This window comes from Callithrix jacchus, chromosome 10 (assembly GCF_049354715.1).
Source record: "Callithrix jacchus isolate 240 chromosome 10, calJac240_pri, whole genome shotgun sequence".
Taxonomy (NCBI): Eukaryota; Metazoa; Chordata; class Mammalia; order Primates; family Cebidae; genus Callithrix; species Callithrix jacchus.
Genome location: NC_133511.1, coordinates 68,705,771 through 68,720,885, shown reverse-complemented (window position 1 = coordinate 68,720,885; position 15,115 = coordinate 68,705,771). Strand labels below are relative to the sequence as shown.

At 47.4% G+C, this 15,115-nt stretch overlaps 2 pseudogenes; both read right to left on the bottom strand.

Moving 5' to 3' along the window:
- Positions 1 to 3,183: 3,183 nt before the first annotated feature.
- LOC100396077 (docking protein 1 pseudogene) lies at positions 3,184 to 4,377 on the bottom strand (annotated as a pseudogene).
- An 8,907-nt stretch (positions 4,378 to 13,284) lies between these two features.
- On the bottom strand, positions 13,285 to 14,315 carry LOC100410730 (small ribosomal subunit protein uS2 pseudogene; annotated as a pseudogene).
- Between the last annotated feature and the right edge of the window lie 800 nt (positions 14,316 to 15,115).

The window sequence follows — 15,115 nt, the reverse complement described above, 5'->3', positions numbered from 1 at the left end:
ATAGTTCTGTGGTATTAAGTACATTCATATTTATGTATTAATAAATCCATCTCCATAACTCTTTGCATCCTGTAAAAATCCAATGTCTGTACCCATTAAACAACCTCTCATTTCCCCATCCTCCCTTCAAACCACCATTTTTCTTTCTGTCTCTGTGATTTTTTTGTTTTTTTCAGACAGAGACTTTCACTCTGTCACTTAAGCTGGAGTGTAGCTGCCAGATCAGGGTGCAGTTTTGAATTCCCGGGGTCAAGCGATCCTCCCCCCTCAGCCTTCTGAGTAGCTGGGACTACTTGTGCACACTACCATGCCTCACTAATTTTTAAATCTTTTGTAGAGATGGGGGTCTCACTCTGTGGTCTCTGTTACTTTGACTAGGGACCTCGTATACATGGAATCATACAGTGTTTGTTTATTTATTTGTGAGGTAGTGTTACCCTGTCACCCAGGCTGCTGTGCAGTGGTGGGATCATAGCTCACTGCTGCCTTGACCTTCTGGGCTCAAGTGATCCTCCCGTCTCAGCCTCCCAGTGTGCTGGGATTACAGGTGTGAGCCTCTGTGCCCAGCCCACTGTTTGTCTTTTTGGCTTACATTCCATTTATATACCCCCTTTCCTTATCTACCCATCCATCCATGGACATGTGGGTTGCCTTCACATTTTAGCGGTTGTGAATAACACTGCTGTAAACATGGGTGTACACATACACATCTGCTTACGATATTTGTATCTGCTTTCAATTCTTTTTGATATACACCCAGAAGTGGAATTGCTGGATCATATAGTAATTCTCTTTTTATTTTTCAAGGAATTGCTTCCATAGAGCAATGATTTCCATAGAGGCTTTTCCATTTTCCACTCTCACCAGCAATTGCACCAGTATTCCAATTTCAACGCATCCTTGTCAACACTTGTTATTTTCTGTTTTTCTCAAATGACTTTTTAGGTCTAAACTTGTAGAGATTGAGACCTGACAGATCAACTGCTTCAAAAAATTCTCCCTTCTGGTGTGTGAGGTGTTCTTCTCCCTCTCAATACATCCTCTGCAAGGAGCCCAGGGGGTCTCAGAATTGGGAGATCAGATGAGGCCACTGTTCTAAGACCCTCCTATGGCTCTCTATTGCCCTCATGATCAAGTCCAAGCTCTTGCTGGCCTGCCAGGTTCTTGGCGCTAGCGCGCCAGCCTGCCTTCCCCTCGTCTTGGTTTTCTTTACAGTTTTCATACTCTAATCTTTTGGTTCAGAGCTGTTCTCTCTGGCTAGAATGCCCACTTCATTCCCTGCCCTCCCACATAAAACAAGCAAAATCAAACAAACCCAAATGTGGTTGACTCCTATTTATCCACTGGGTTTCGATTTGGATATCACTACTTCCTGGAAGCCTTCCTTGATGCTGCTAGACTAGGCTGGGCATCCCTGCAGTGTGCTGTAGTAGTAACTCCCTCTCTAGTTACTCAAATGACCTTGTTGAAGTGTTTGCAATACACTGCAAGGTCAGGGCAGAACTATGTCCTCTTGTTTCTCATTCACTTCCCAGCCCTGCCGTGGTGCCTAGCCCATCACTCTGTCTGTCATAGGTCCTCTCTTACCTGTTTGTCCAATGAATGAATTAGGCTAATCTGAAATCTTTGCATTGAAGAATTCTGCCCTTGCTTCCAGGGAAGAAATCCCCATCCTCTGACTCCACTCTGCACTCTCTGAAGAGGGATCATCCTGCCGTCTTCATTTTCCCTCTCGCCAGGGACAGAAAACTTCTTCCCTTGTGGGTCAACCTCTGTCTGGAAGAAAATCCTTCCTCATCTGAGGAATTTGCAGGTGGCCATATCCCTTCCCCAGTGAAGCTGACCAGCACTAGGAGCAACTGAAGCTTGTATGCAGAAACAAGCAGAGATAGAGGGGAGGCAGAGTCCCAGTGCTGCCTAAGGCCCTGGCTCTGGCTCTCTCAGATACCATGATCCAGACCTCTCATTTATTTATTTGTATTTGTATTATTATTTTTTGAGACAGGGTCTCACTCTGTTGCCCAGGCTAGAGTGCAGTGGCATGATCACTGCAGCCTCAAACTCCTGAGCTCAAGTGACCCTCCTGCCTTGGCCTCTTCAGTAGCTAGGACTACAGGCACAGGGCACCATGCCCAGCTTAACTGATTTTATTTTATTTATTTATTTATTTATTTATTTTTTTGAGATGGAGTTTTGCTCTTGTTACCCAGGCTGGAGTGCAATGGCGCAGTCTCGGCTCACTGCAACCTCCGCCTCCTGGGTTCAGGCAATTCTCCTGCCTCAGCCTCCTGAGTAGCTGGGATTACAGGCACGCACCACCATGCCCAGCTAATTTTTTGTATTTTTAGTAGAGACGGGGTTTCACCATGTTGACCAGGATGGTCTCGATCTCTTGACCTCGTGATCCACCCGCCTCGGCCTCCCAAAGTGCTGGGATTACAGGCTTGAGCCACCGCGCCCAGCAACTTAGTTTATTTTAATGATTAAATAAATTAAAAAATATAAAGTATTTGAATAGTGCCTGGCATATTAAATCAGCTATTTAACCACCACCACCACCAGAACTCCTTCTCCCTGTTTTTTTTTTTTTTTTTGAAACGGAGTCTTACTCTGTCACCCAGGCTGGAGTGCAGTGGCATGATCTTGGCTTACTGCAATCTCCGCTTCCTGGGTTCAAGCAATTCTTCTGCCTTAGCCTCCCATGTAGCTGGGATTACAGGTGTCCACCACCTCATCCAGCTAATTTTTGTATTTTTAGTAGAGATGGGATTTCACCATGTTGGCCAAGCTGGTCTCGAACTCCCACCATGGCCTCCCAAAGTGCTGAGATAACAGGTGTGAGCCACTGTGCCTGGCCCAAGAGTTTAAATTTTTAAAAATAAATCTCTGTCAAAGAGCAACGGAGGGGTAAGGATCCAGGCACAGTCCAGCATCTCCCTGACGCCTCCACACAGGCCCCTCAAACTGCACCCACTCTGACCATGCTCCACTTTCCACAGAACTGCTCCTGCAGCTGTCCCTTCCTCTGGGGAAGAGGAGAAGGGATGGTGCTAGGGGGATGCAGAGCCCATCCCTTAGCCCTGCCATCTGCCCCATTTCTTAGGACTTCCTGGGATTGACTGTCCTTCCCTTGACTCCCCATTCTTCTGGTCCCCCACCCCTCTGGTCCCCTGGTCTCACACAGCATGGCCCCTCCCACCCTCTGGCTTCTGCTGGTTCTAACCATTTTCTTTGATCTCTAGTGCCACCTCCCCATGGTCCTCCTCAGCAACCTCAGCCTTGCCCTCCTTCTCAGGTGGAACCCTTTGACTTGACCCCAGTCCTGTCAGTCCGTACTCTAGAAAGCCCACAGTCCCAGCTCCCTGAGGCCCTGCTCTTCTGGACTGGCTGTATAGGGCTGAGCTGTGGCATTTGCTGCTACTGTCAGTTGCAGTACCAGGTTCAGAGAAGGCAGGCCCTGGGACTTGTGAGCAGGGAGGGGCTTTGTGCTCTGGATAGATGGTACAGCATAGTTGTCAGTGGCAGGGTTGTAGGGGAGCTCGTAGCCCTCCTCCTTTACCTGAACTTGGCACCCCCACACATCCTTGGGCTCCGGAGGCAGATCATAAAGGCCCTGTGGAAGGGCTGGGGTCCTCCATTGCACTCCCTCTCCTGTCTGAGCAGGGGTGCTGTCCAAGGGGTCTGAGTATAGAGAGTCCTGGGAAGGGCCTGGGCAATGCGCAGAGAATCTAAGGGCTCAGCATACAGGGCTGGGGGGCTGTCAAAGAGCTCTTGGGGGCCAGGTGGGGAAGGCAACTTCCCCTCTGCCACCTCCCCTTCATGGGAGTCAGCTCTGAGAACATCGTGCCCCTGTCCGGCCTTTCCCTGGGCCTTCTGCTGGTGGATGGCAGTCTCAACTGCCCAGAAGATGTCATTTCCCTGTGCCATCTGGAAGGTGAAGTTTCCAGGGCCCAAGAGGCAGCGGTGCTGGCTTCAAAAGGGAACATGACCTTGTCCAATCCATAGCGACGCAACAGAGTGTAGGGCCAGGACAGGAGCGCCTCCAGTATCTGAGAGTCAGCCTCTCAGCCTCTACCCTCAGCAGTAGGAGCCATGCAGGCCACAGTGCTCGGCAGCCTCAGTCCTCTGCACCGTTACCCAGAACTGGGATCCTTCCCAGGTGGGGCTGCACAAGGAGTTCTCTAGCATCTCCAGGGCAGAAAGCTTAGGTGGGTTATTAGGAGGCGCCAGAGTCCATCGACCTCTTGGAAAAGGGTTTCGGCACAGCATCTGTGCCCAGGCTGCACTGGATGGTGCACCGGCCACCCTCAGGTGCTAGCACTGTGCAGTGTCCAGGAGGAAGGCAGCGGCGCTGGGTTCAGGGGGGCTCTCCATGGCCACGAGAGCCACACTCATACACTTCTCCAGATGGATCACCTTGCAGTCCAGGCGGCATGAGCTCCCTTGACCACTCCCAGAGCTTGACCCCTTATGATCGAAGAACTCAAGCCATGCTACGCCATGGGGACTGCCCAGGTAGAGCACAGCCCAGGTCTTCCTTCATTTCTTGGTCTCAAAATGCTGACTCTGCAAAAAGAGTGGCCCTTCCATCACAACTCCGTTCGTGGCCCCTTACTCCTTTCTCCTTCTTATCAAGTGACTGAGTACTGTGGCACTGACAGACCCAGACTAGACTCTGGCCAGGCTCCTCCGATCCTTTACTCCTGATGCTTGCATATCTAACCTAGACACGGTGCACCTCAGCATCACCTTTACCTGAAAGATTTCAGAAGACATCAGGGCCCTGCGGAGTTACCCAGCTTGAGGCCTTCATTTTTGTAAATGAAGAGACCAAGGCCCAGTGAGGGGTCCTATAGAAAGAATAAAAGTAAAACCAATGAGTATGTATCAGAGGAGGAGTCCCCACAGAAGGAGCGGCATGCAAGAGGATCCTGGGGACAAGTACAGTGGGGACTGCCTTAGATCTTCTACTCCGGTCTCTGCTCTGACATTAACTTAGTCTGTGAGCTCAGGCAGTGGAAGCAGTTGAGGAAGGACCCATTCCCTGGAGAACTCTTTCTGCCGGCAGTCATTTGGAGAGTGGCATCCTGGGGATTTCCAGGTACCAACACCTTATTCTCACTTCTGCCAGCAAAACTGTCCTTAGCCTCTTCTCAGAACTCTGAGCAAGAATGTCCTGTCCTCAGAGTGTGGCTACCACATTGGCTTCTTACCCCAACGCACTCCTGCCAGCCCTCCTCTCCTCTAGGGGCGGCACATGCAGCAGCGGCTCCTTCCTACCATTGAAATGCATCTTTGTACTCTTCTCTGAAGCAATGTCTGCATTGTCATCGTTATGCAATTATGATTGGAAGCTGAGCTTGATCAGATGTCCAATCTAACTTCTATTAAGTCATGAAACTTCTCTATCAGTGAAAAGTTAACACATTGTCTGGTCCTGCTTAAGGACAAGAACTCCTTTTACCCCTATTTACCAACTCCATAAGCAGCCATATTCCAAATCCTTATTCTCTGCTGCTGGGACTATCTGGTCCAGGAAGAGTGGGAGGCAAACACATCTACTGTATGTGATTCTGCCCTTTCTGTCAGAACCCACAGTCTTTTGCTCATCCCTCTGAAGACAACACTTGCTGACCATTCTCCCCGCCAACCAGTACCTTAGGTCATACAGTCTTCCACTCATTTGGCTTTTTGTTCTTAGCTTCTAGCATCAAGGCTTTCCAGGCCACCAGGGATCCATAAAGAATGAGGAAAGATCTTAATCCAGTTTTACAAACTTTTTTTTTTGAGATGGAGTCCCGTTCTATCGCCCAGGCTGGAGTGCAATGGTATGATCTCAGCTCACTGCAACCTCTGACTCCTGGATTCAAGCGATTCTCTTGCCTCAGCCTCCCGAGTAGCTGGGATTACAGGTGACCACCACAATGGCCGGTTATTATTATTATTTTTTTTTTGGTATTTTTAGTAGAGACGGGGTTTCACCACTTTGGCCAGGCTGGTCTCGAACCCCTGACCTCAGGTGATCCACCCGCCTCGGCCTCCCAAAGTGCTGGGATTACAGGCATGAGCCACCGTGCCCAGCCACAGTCTACAAACATTTTTTGAGTGTTCAATCCATGATGGACGCTCACAAGGCACTAGACATATGGGAACATATTAGTCTTAGATGCTTTCTTTAAGGATCTCCCAGTCTGGTGGGCACATGAGAACTTATCTGGGGAGAGGAGGGATTTTTCTTTAGAATGTCTTAGTTGTTTGTGTAAGAGAATAGTACAGAGAAGTTTTGTTGACTCCTTTAAAAAGGTGAAAGAAAAAGCAAAGTTTGACCCAACCAACCTTGCCAGGCACTGACAAGCTTATCCAGGTGATACGGTTTGGCTGTGTCCCTACCCAAAATCTCATCTTGAATTGTAGCTCCCATAATTCCCACATGTTGTGGGAGGGACCCAATGGGAGGTAATAAAATCATGGGGGTGGGTCTTTCTGTGCTGTTCTCATGGTAGTGAATAAGTCTCACGAGATCTGATGGTTTTATAAATGGGAGTTCCCCTGCACAAGCGCTCCTGTCTGCTTCAATATAAGACGTGACTTTGCTCCTCATTTGCCTTCCGCTGTGACTGTGAGGACTCCCCAGCCCTGTGGAACTGTGAGTGCCTTAAACTTCTTTCCTGGCCAGGTGGGGTGGCTCACACCTGTAATCCCAGCACTGTGGGAGGCTGAGACAGGTGGATCACCTGAGGTCAGAAGTCTGAGACCAGCCTTGCCAACAAGGTGAAACCCCGTCTCTACTAAAAAATACAAAAATTAACTGGGTGTGGTGGTGCACGCCTATAGTCCCAGCTACTCAGGAACCTGAGGCAGGAGAATCGCTGGAACTGGGGAGGCAGAGGTTGCAGCAAGCTGAGATCATGCCACTGCACTCCAGCCTGGACAACAGAGTGAAGCCCCATCTCAAAAGAAAAAAAGATTCTCTTTCCTTTGTATATTACCAAGTCTCAGATATGTCTTTATCAGCAGTGTGAGAACAGACTAATACACCAGGTTATTGTGCATGGGAAGGAACCTGCCAATGGGCTGCCATAGTGAACAATTATGGAGTGCTCATCCAGCACCATTCTTCCCTCTTGGGAACTGTCAGGCCCATCTAGATGGCTACCCAGGGACCACTGCTTTTACATAATCCTGCCTTCAGTCATAATTGGTCCAGGTGTGGATCCTTTTCAAAGATGGGTCAATAAAACCTTTCCTTACTATTTTTTTCTTATTTGAACCTGGAAACAAGTCATTCTTTTGTTTTTTGTTTTTGTTTTTTAAGAAACAGAGTCTTGCTGAACCCAGGTGAGTTCAGTGGCACAATCATAGCTCATTGCAGCCTTGACTTCCTGTGCTCAAGGCATCCTCCTGCCTCAGCCTCCCAAGTAGCTGGCACTACAGGTATGTGTCACCACAGCCACCTAATTAAAAAAATTTCTTTTCTGTTAAGTCTTACTACGTTGCCCAGGCTGGTCTCGAACTTCTGGGCTCAAGTGACCCTCCTGCCTGTCTCCCAGTTCCCTGGGATTACAGGTGTGGACCACTACACTTGGCCCAAGTCATTCTTTTTTGAATGGTGAAAGCTATAAATATGAAGTTCAGGAACTGTCTGCAGGCATATTCTCCATCATGAAGAAAAGAAAGGTGCTCTGCAGTGCAGAAAGCAGGTATCTATTAGGATTTAAGTCCCTAGTTCCAGTTATTCTTGAGACATCCTTGCTTTTTTTGCAAATTAGTTGTTCAGCCCCTTATTAGATTTTATTACCCAACACATTCTTCTTTATGTTTAATGTAGTTCAAGTTGGATTTCTTTCACGTCCAAACAAAGGAATCCCAATTAAAAAATCAGTACAAGGTGTGGAGTGATGCACACGGCAGAACCTAAACCATGGACCTGGCCCTGTTGATGCTGAGGGTGGCATATAGTCAGAGTCCCTCGGGCATCCTGAGTCGGGAAGTGAGCAGTTCTTGTTAGGTGGCAACCGAAGCAGCCAGGGAAACCTCTGCATGCTGTGTTTTAGAACAACCTCCCCATCCCTGCCCCGTGGTTACAGCTTCAGAGGATTCAGCGGGAACATGGCAAAATATTGGAGCACATTGTCTATAGCTGGCAACCCCAGGAAGATGCTTCCAGGGAGGGACAAGCACATGACAAGCAGTATGACAATTTGTAGCCCTGGTGGGGCCTCCTCTGCCTGGGGCCGGCAATCCCAGGCGGCTGCAGGAGAATAATCATTTGCTTTGCAGACTGGCTGCAGGCAGATTCTGTGCACACCCTAAAGTGAATGGATTGATTAGGAAAGGGGGAATGTCTGGTAGATGAAATGGGAATATCTGGGATGATCTAGAGGAATTAATGACCTGTGACTCTTCCAGTCCCCGCTTGGCACTCTGGCCTGACAGTAAGGGTCAACATTTCTTTTTCTTTTCTTGGCATCTGGCATCTGAAACCACTTCTAAGTTAGGGAAATTCCCCATCTAATAGATGCCAGATACTTGTCTTCTGAACTTCCCTCACAACCAGGGTGTGGTATAGACATTTGATCTTGTCTTAGCCAATCCTGTGCACAGATCACAGACTAAGCTAAGAAATCTACAGCTAAGGAAGTGAGGATTCAGAGACCCTACGAACTCCCCCCAGGGACAATGGGGTTGTAGTAAGACCTTGTTCTAGAGGGAGCAGAGACCCTACAGAGCTTGCTCTTGGCAGCAGGAAGGGGCAGTGGTGGTAGCATTGTCCTCCTGGAGAAAACCCTGCAGCTTAATTTGGAGCATTGTTCTGGTTTCATGTGTGGCTTTCTATCTGGTTCTCTAGTTGTTCCTGTAATTCTCTGAGATACCTAATATCTTTTATACAGTTAGTAAATTTTTTTTGGTTAAATAAGATGGAGTTGGGTTTTGTTGCTTGTAACTAATGATTCTGATAATATATAAATTGGTGGTAGATGGACTGAAGGCATCAGACCCTCAGAGAAATAGCTGGAATCTAGGAATGGCTGTGGTGCCTGATGGGAACTAAAGGCAATGAAAATCCAGAGATAGGGTGGCACTTAGCAGCAAATTAGCTCATCCGTTTATTCCTAGTGGTTACCTGGAATGAAGTGTTCATTGAGAACACGGGCTTGGGGGACTGTCCAACGTGAGTCTGAAGGGAATGAGGCACAAATGGATTGGAGGTGGTATGGACAACTTAAAGTGAGAAGGAAAGAAACAAACTTAAAGTTTGCTGTCACTCCGTCCTGTGTGAGAACTAGAGCATTGTTTGGAAGAGGGACATGCTGGGGTGCTTATATATGGAAGAATTTGGATGGCTGAGAGCTCTGAGCTTCTACAAGCTAGGGCTAGGTTGGGTATACCTAAGGGAAAATCCAAAATAACAATGGTATAAACAAAATAATGTATTCTTTCTTCTCACTAAGACTGAATCTGTGGATAGGGAGTCCAGTGCTGGTGTGGCTACTCCAAGGGCGTTAGGGCCTTCCACTCCTTCCTTCTTTCTGTTTTCTCTTCCTAGAGTGTGGATAGCCTTTCTATCCTCAGGCTTACTTATTGTTCTAAGATCGCTGTTGGAGTTCCAACCATCACATCCACATTCTAGAAAGCCAGATGAAGGAGAAAGCAAGAAAAAGTACATCTCTCAGTGAGATGTCTCCCTGTAAGGAACCTTCTTAGATGCTCCGTGCAACGCTTCTGTTTACTTTGGATTTAGTTGTATGAGCACATCAAACTGAAAGGGAGACTAGAAGAAGGCATGAGTTTTAACTGGGCACATTAGCATCCCAAAGAAAATAGGGTCTTCATTGCTGAGGAATAAGGAGGGAATGGATATCAGGCAGGAAAGTAACCCATTCCTCTGCAACAATTACCCCACAACTTACTAGTGTAAAACAATACACATTTATTATGTAATAATTTCTGTGCATAAGGAATCTCGGAGCAGCTTACTTGAGTTCCCTGCTTCAGGGTCTCTTCCAAGGCTACAATCAAGATGTCAGATCTGCTGTCTCAAAAGAGGGCGTGACTAAGACCAGGTCTCTTAGTCTCTTAGCTCTTTTCAGGGCTCAGCACCTCAACAGCAATTGGACTGAAGGGCTCTGTTTCTTATCAGATGTTGGCCAGAGGTCATGCTCAGTTCTTTGCACTATGGACCTCCCATCAGGACAAGCATGTTAGAAGGGTCAGAGGGAATGCCAGCCAGACAGAAGGCAGTTTTGTAACCTAATATTGGAAATCATATCCCATCACTTTTGCCATATTCAGTTCCTTAGAAGTAAATTACTAGCCAGGTACAGCAGCTCACATCTATAATCCTAGCACTTTTGGGAGGCTGAGGCAGGAGAATCATTTGAGCTCAGGAGTTTGAGGTCCTGAGCAACATAGAAAAACCTCCTCTCAACAAAAAGTATAAAAATTAGGATGGTATGTGGTGGCTCATGCCTGTAATCCCAGCACTTTGGGAGGCCAACGTGGGTGGATCACGAGGTCAAGAGATCGAGACCATCCTGGTCAACATGGTGAAACCCCGTCTCTACTAAAAATACAAAAAATTAACTGGGTATGGTGGCGCGTGCCTGTAATCCCAGCTACTCAGGAGGCTGAGGCGGGAGAACTGCTTGAACCCAGGAGGCGGAGGTTACGGTGAGCCGAGATCACGCCATTGCACTCCAGCCTGGGTAACAAGAGCGAAACTCCGTCTCAAAAAAAAAAAAGAAAAGAAACCCATCTCTACTAAAAATACCAAAATTAGCCGGGCGTGGTGGTACTCACCTGTAATCCCAGCTACTCAGGAGGCTGAGGCAGTAGAATTGCTTGAACCCAGGAGGTAGAGGTTTCAGTAAGCTGAGATCACGCCACTGCACTCCAGCCTGGGGGACAGAGGGAGACTCTGTGTCAAAATAAATAAATAAATAAATAAAATAAAATTAGCCAGGCATGGTGGTATGTACCTGTAGTCCTGGCTATGCAAGAGGCTGGGGCAGGAGGACTGCTTGAGCCCAGCAGTTTGAGGCTGCTAGTGAGATACGATCACACTATTGCAATCCAGCCTGGGTGCACTTACCAAAGAGTCTGGATTCCATGTGTCAGTTCTAACAGCTGGGGGTTCTAATAAGTTCTAGTAACTTATATTTATTTATTTAGAGACAGAGTCTCATTCTGTCACCCAGGCTGGAGTGCAGTGGTATGATCTAGGCTCACTGCAACCTCTGCCTCCCAGGTTCAAGTGATTTTCTTGCCTCAGCCTCCCAAGTAGTAGATGGGATTACAGGTGTGCACCACCACATCCGACTAAATTTTTTTTTTTTAAGAAGAGATGGGGTTTCACCATGTTGGCTGGGCTGGCCTTGAATTCCCGGCCTCAAGATACCCCTCGCCTTGGCCTCCCAAAGTACTGGGATTACAGGCATGAGCCACCATGCCTGGCCTAATAAGTTTTTTAAAAAGGATGACTTAATTGTTTTCTAGAACCTGTAATAATATTTTATTATTTACTTTATCACATATTCATCCATCTACTATCTGTCAATCCATTGTATTTTTTTAATGCATTTCAGAGCATGTTGCAGACATCCATATACTTGGCCTCTAAATATACTCCAGTGTGCATATTGTTATGTTGAAAAATGGTTGGCTGTAGAAAGTGTTAGACCTTTTTCCAAAGAGTTGTGCCATTTTACACTTCCACCAATAATATATGTGAATTCTTGTTTCATATCCTCTTGAACATTAAATAGTGTCAGTTTTGTTTTTTTTAAATTTTGAGATGAAGTCTTGCTCTGTGGCTAAAGTGCAGTGGTGCGATCTCGGCTCACTGCAACCTCTGCCTCCCGGGTTCAAGCAATTCTCCTGCCTCAGCCTCCTGAGCACACACAGGTGTGTGCTACCACACCTGGCTAATTTTTGTATTTTTAGTAGAGATGAGGTTTCACCATGTTGGTCAGGCTGGTCTCGAACTCCTGACCTCATGATCCACCTGCCTTGGCCTCCTAAAGTGCTGGGATTACAGGAGTGAGCCACCACACCTGGCTGTTTCAGTATTTTTAATTTTATTTATTCTGATGGATATATAGTGGATTTAATTGCTTTTTCAGTTGGTTGATTGAAACCTGGGTTCCATAATGAAGTTAAATGAAATTGAGATGCCAAGAATTCTTTGGTAAAATGTGGAAGAAGGAATCCAAAGAATTAAGGAGACAGGAATTTGGTGTGGGTTTATAAGTGTGACCCATTCACTCCTAGCTTTGTCCCCTGGGAGGGCACAGGAGACATTCTTTTCACCAAGGCATTGAAAAATATATTTGTGAGAGAGTGATGGTTATCTTCAGAAAGTGCTGTAATACCAGCTTCTGTAGCTCGGGGATATTGGTGGGAGATACTTCAGATGAAACAGCCTCCTCTCCCCTCTCCTTTCCTCTCCTCCCCTTCCTTCTCCCTTCCTTTCCCTTCCTTCTCCCTTTCCTTCCCTTCTTTTCTTTCTCCCTTCTCTTCCCTTCCTTCTCCCTTCCCTTCTCCCTTCCCTTCCTTATCCCTTCTCCTCCCTTCCTTCTCCCTTCCCTTCTTTTTTTTTTTGAGACAGAGTTTCACTCTTGTTACCCAGGCTGGAGTGTAATGGTGCGATCTCAGCTCACCGCAATCTCTGCCTCCTGGGTTCAAGCAATTCTCCTACCTCAGCCTCCCAAGCAGCTGGGACTACAGGCTGCGCCCCATGCCCAGCTCATTTTTGTATTTTTTTTTTAAGTAGAGATGGGGTTTCACCATGTTGACCAGGATGGTCTCGATCTCTTGACCTAGTGATCCACCCGCCTCGGCCTCCCAAGTGCTGGGATTATAGGCGTGAGCCACTGTGCCCGGACCCCCTTCCCTTCCTTCTCTCTTCCCTTCCCTCCTTCTTCCTTCCCTCCTTCTCCCTTCCCTTCTTTCTCCCTTCCCTTCTCTTCCTTCTCCCTTCCCTTCCCTCCTTCTGATTCCCTTCCCTTCCCTCCGTTCCCTTTCCTTCCCTTCCCTCCCCTCCCTTTCCCTTCCCTTCCCTTCTCCTCTCCCCTGTTCCTCCTTTTCTTTCTCTTCAGACAGGGCTTCATCATGTTGGCCAGCCTGGTATACAACTTCTGACCTCAAGTGATCCACCCGCCTCAGCCTCCCAAAGTTCTGGATTACAGGTGTGAGCTACTGTGTACCTCCCTATATATGTACCTTATAGGCTTCCCCAGAAAGGCCTGTAGTCATTTTCCAGGATAACTGTTGTGGGGTTTTTTTTTTGAAACTCGATGTTTATTTTCCATGAATCTTATATGTTGTTTAAGAGCCCACACAAGAACAGCTTAAGACCATTCAGTGGTTGCTCCTACCCATTCAGTGGCTTGAGCAGTGGGAGCTACAGACCAGTCTTCTGTGGCAGGCTGGGTGCTCCAGTCTTCAGTAGGGAACTGCTGAATAGGCACAGAGGGCACCTGCCCGCCTTCAGACCAGTTGGCAACCTCAGGCTGAGTAGCAGTGAACTCAGGAGCTGGAGCAGTCCATTCGCCCTGAAATTCCTCCTTAGTCACAGCCTTTTCAGCAGCAGCCTGCTCTTCTTTTTCAATCTCTTCAGGATCTCTGTAGAAGTAGAGATCAGGTATGACCTCCCAGGGGTGTTCACGGAAAATGGTGCCGCGCATGCGCAAAACTTCCCGAGCCAGCATCCACCACATCAAACCCACTGAGTGAACTCCCTTGTTGTTGCATGGGATGGCAATGTCCACACAGCGCAGAGGAGAATCTGTGTTACACAGAGCAATGGTAGGTAGGTTAACATAAGACGCCTCTGTGAGAGGCTGGTAGTCAGCCCTTGGGTCAGTAACCACAAGCAGTCGTGGCTCCCGGAAGGCTGCCTGGATCTGGTTGGTGAAGGTTCCAGGAATGAAGCGGCCAGCAATTGGAGTGGCTCCAGTGGCAGCAGTAAACTTTAGCACAGCCCTCTGGCCAGTATTCCTGGAGGATATAACACTGACATCAGAGGGTTTTCAATGGCAACAGTGGCACGAGCTGCCAGGGGAAGCTTCTCCCAGGTCCTCTTCAGATTAATGATGTGGATGCCATCACTTTTCCTTTTATAGATATACTGCTCCATCTGGAAGTCAAGGTTGGTGCCACCTAAATGGGTTCCTGCTGTCAGGAACTTAAGGACATCTTCCTCCATTTACAGGACATCAAGGGCTCCGGACATTGTGAAAGTTTCCCTTTAAGTTACCATGGGAATCCAGAACAACGCCGTTTGGAGCCCTCGGCAGGTATCACGGAAAGGAAGCACTGTTGTGTGTTTAATTGTGTCTCCCTCAAAAGAATATGTTGAAGTTCTGGTCCCCTGTACTTGTGAAACAGGTCATCTTATGGAAACAGTTGGTTTGCAGATGCAATCAGGTTAAAGTGAAGTCATACCGTTTAGCCCTAATCCAATGACGATCTCCTTATAAGAAGCTTTTTTTTAAAAAACCTTATAAGAAGGGAGAAATTTGGACACAGCAAGAACAGCATGTGAAGATAAAGAATAAATTTCGGTTGTTTCAGGCTACTGAGTGTGTAGTATTTTGTCACGGCGGCCCTAGGAAACAGAGGCAGTAACTGTGCCCTTTGGAGTGTTGGACACTGGCTCTAATGCCAGCCTTTGGACTTGTAGTAGGCACAGTGGGTAAAGAATCACTCAGAGTGAATGAAGGCTGATGGAGTCAGGTGATAAATTGACTTTTGATATTTTTTGAGACAGGTTCTTGCTATGTTGCCCAGGGTAAAGTGCAGTGGCACGATCATAGCCCACTACAGCCTCGATCTCCTATACTCAAGCCATCTAGCCTCTGGATTAGCTGGAACTACAGGCATGTGCCACCATGGCTGGCTACTTTTTTTTTCTTTTTTAATTTTTGTAAAGACAAAAATTACATGTTGCCTAGGCTGGTCTTAAACTCCTGGGCTCAAGTGATTCTCCTGCCTTGGCCTCCCAAAGTGCTGGGATTACAGGTGTGAGCCACTGTGCCCAGCTGCAACTTTTGATTTTAGTCTACCTTACGGTCACCCCAGTTTTTTTTTTTTTTTTTGAGACAGAGTTTCGCTC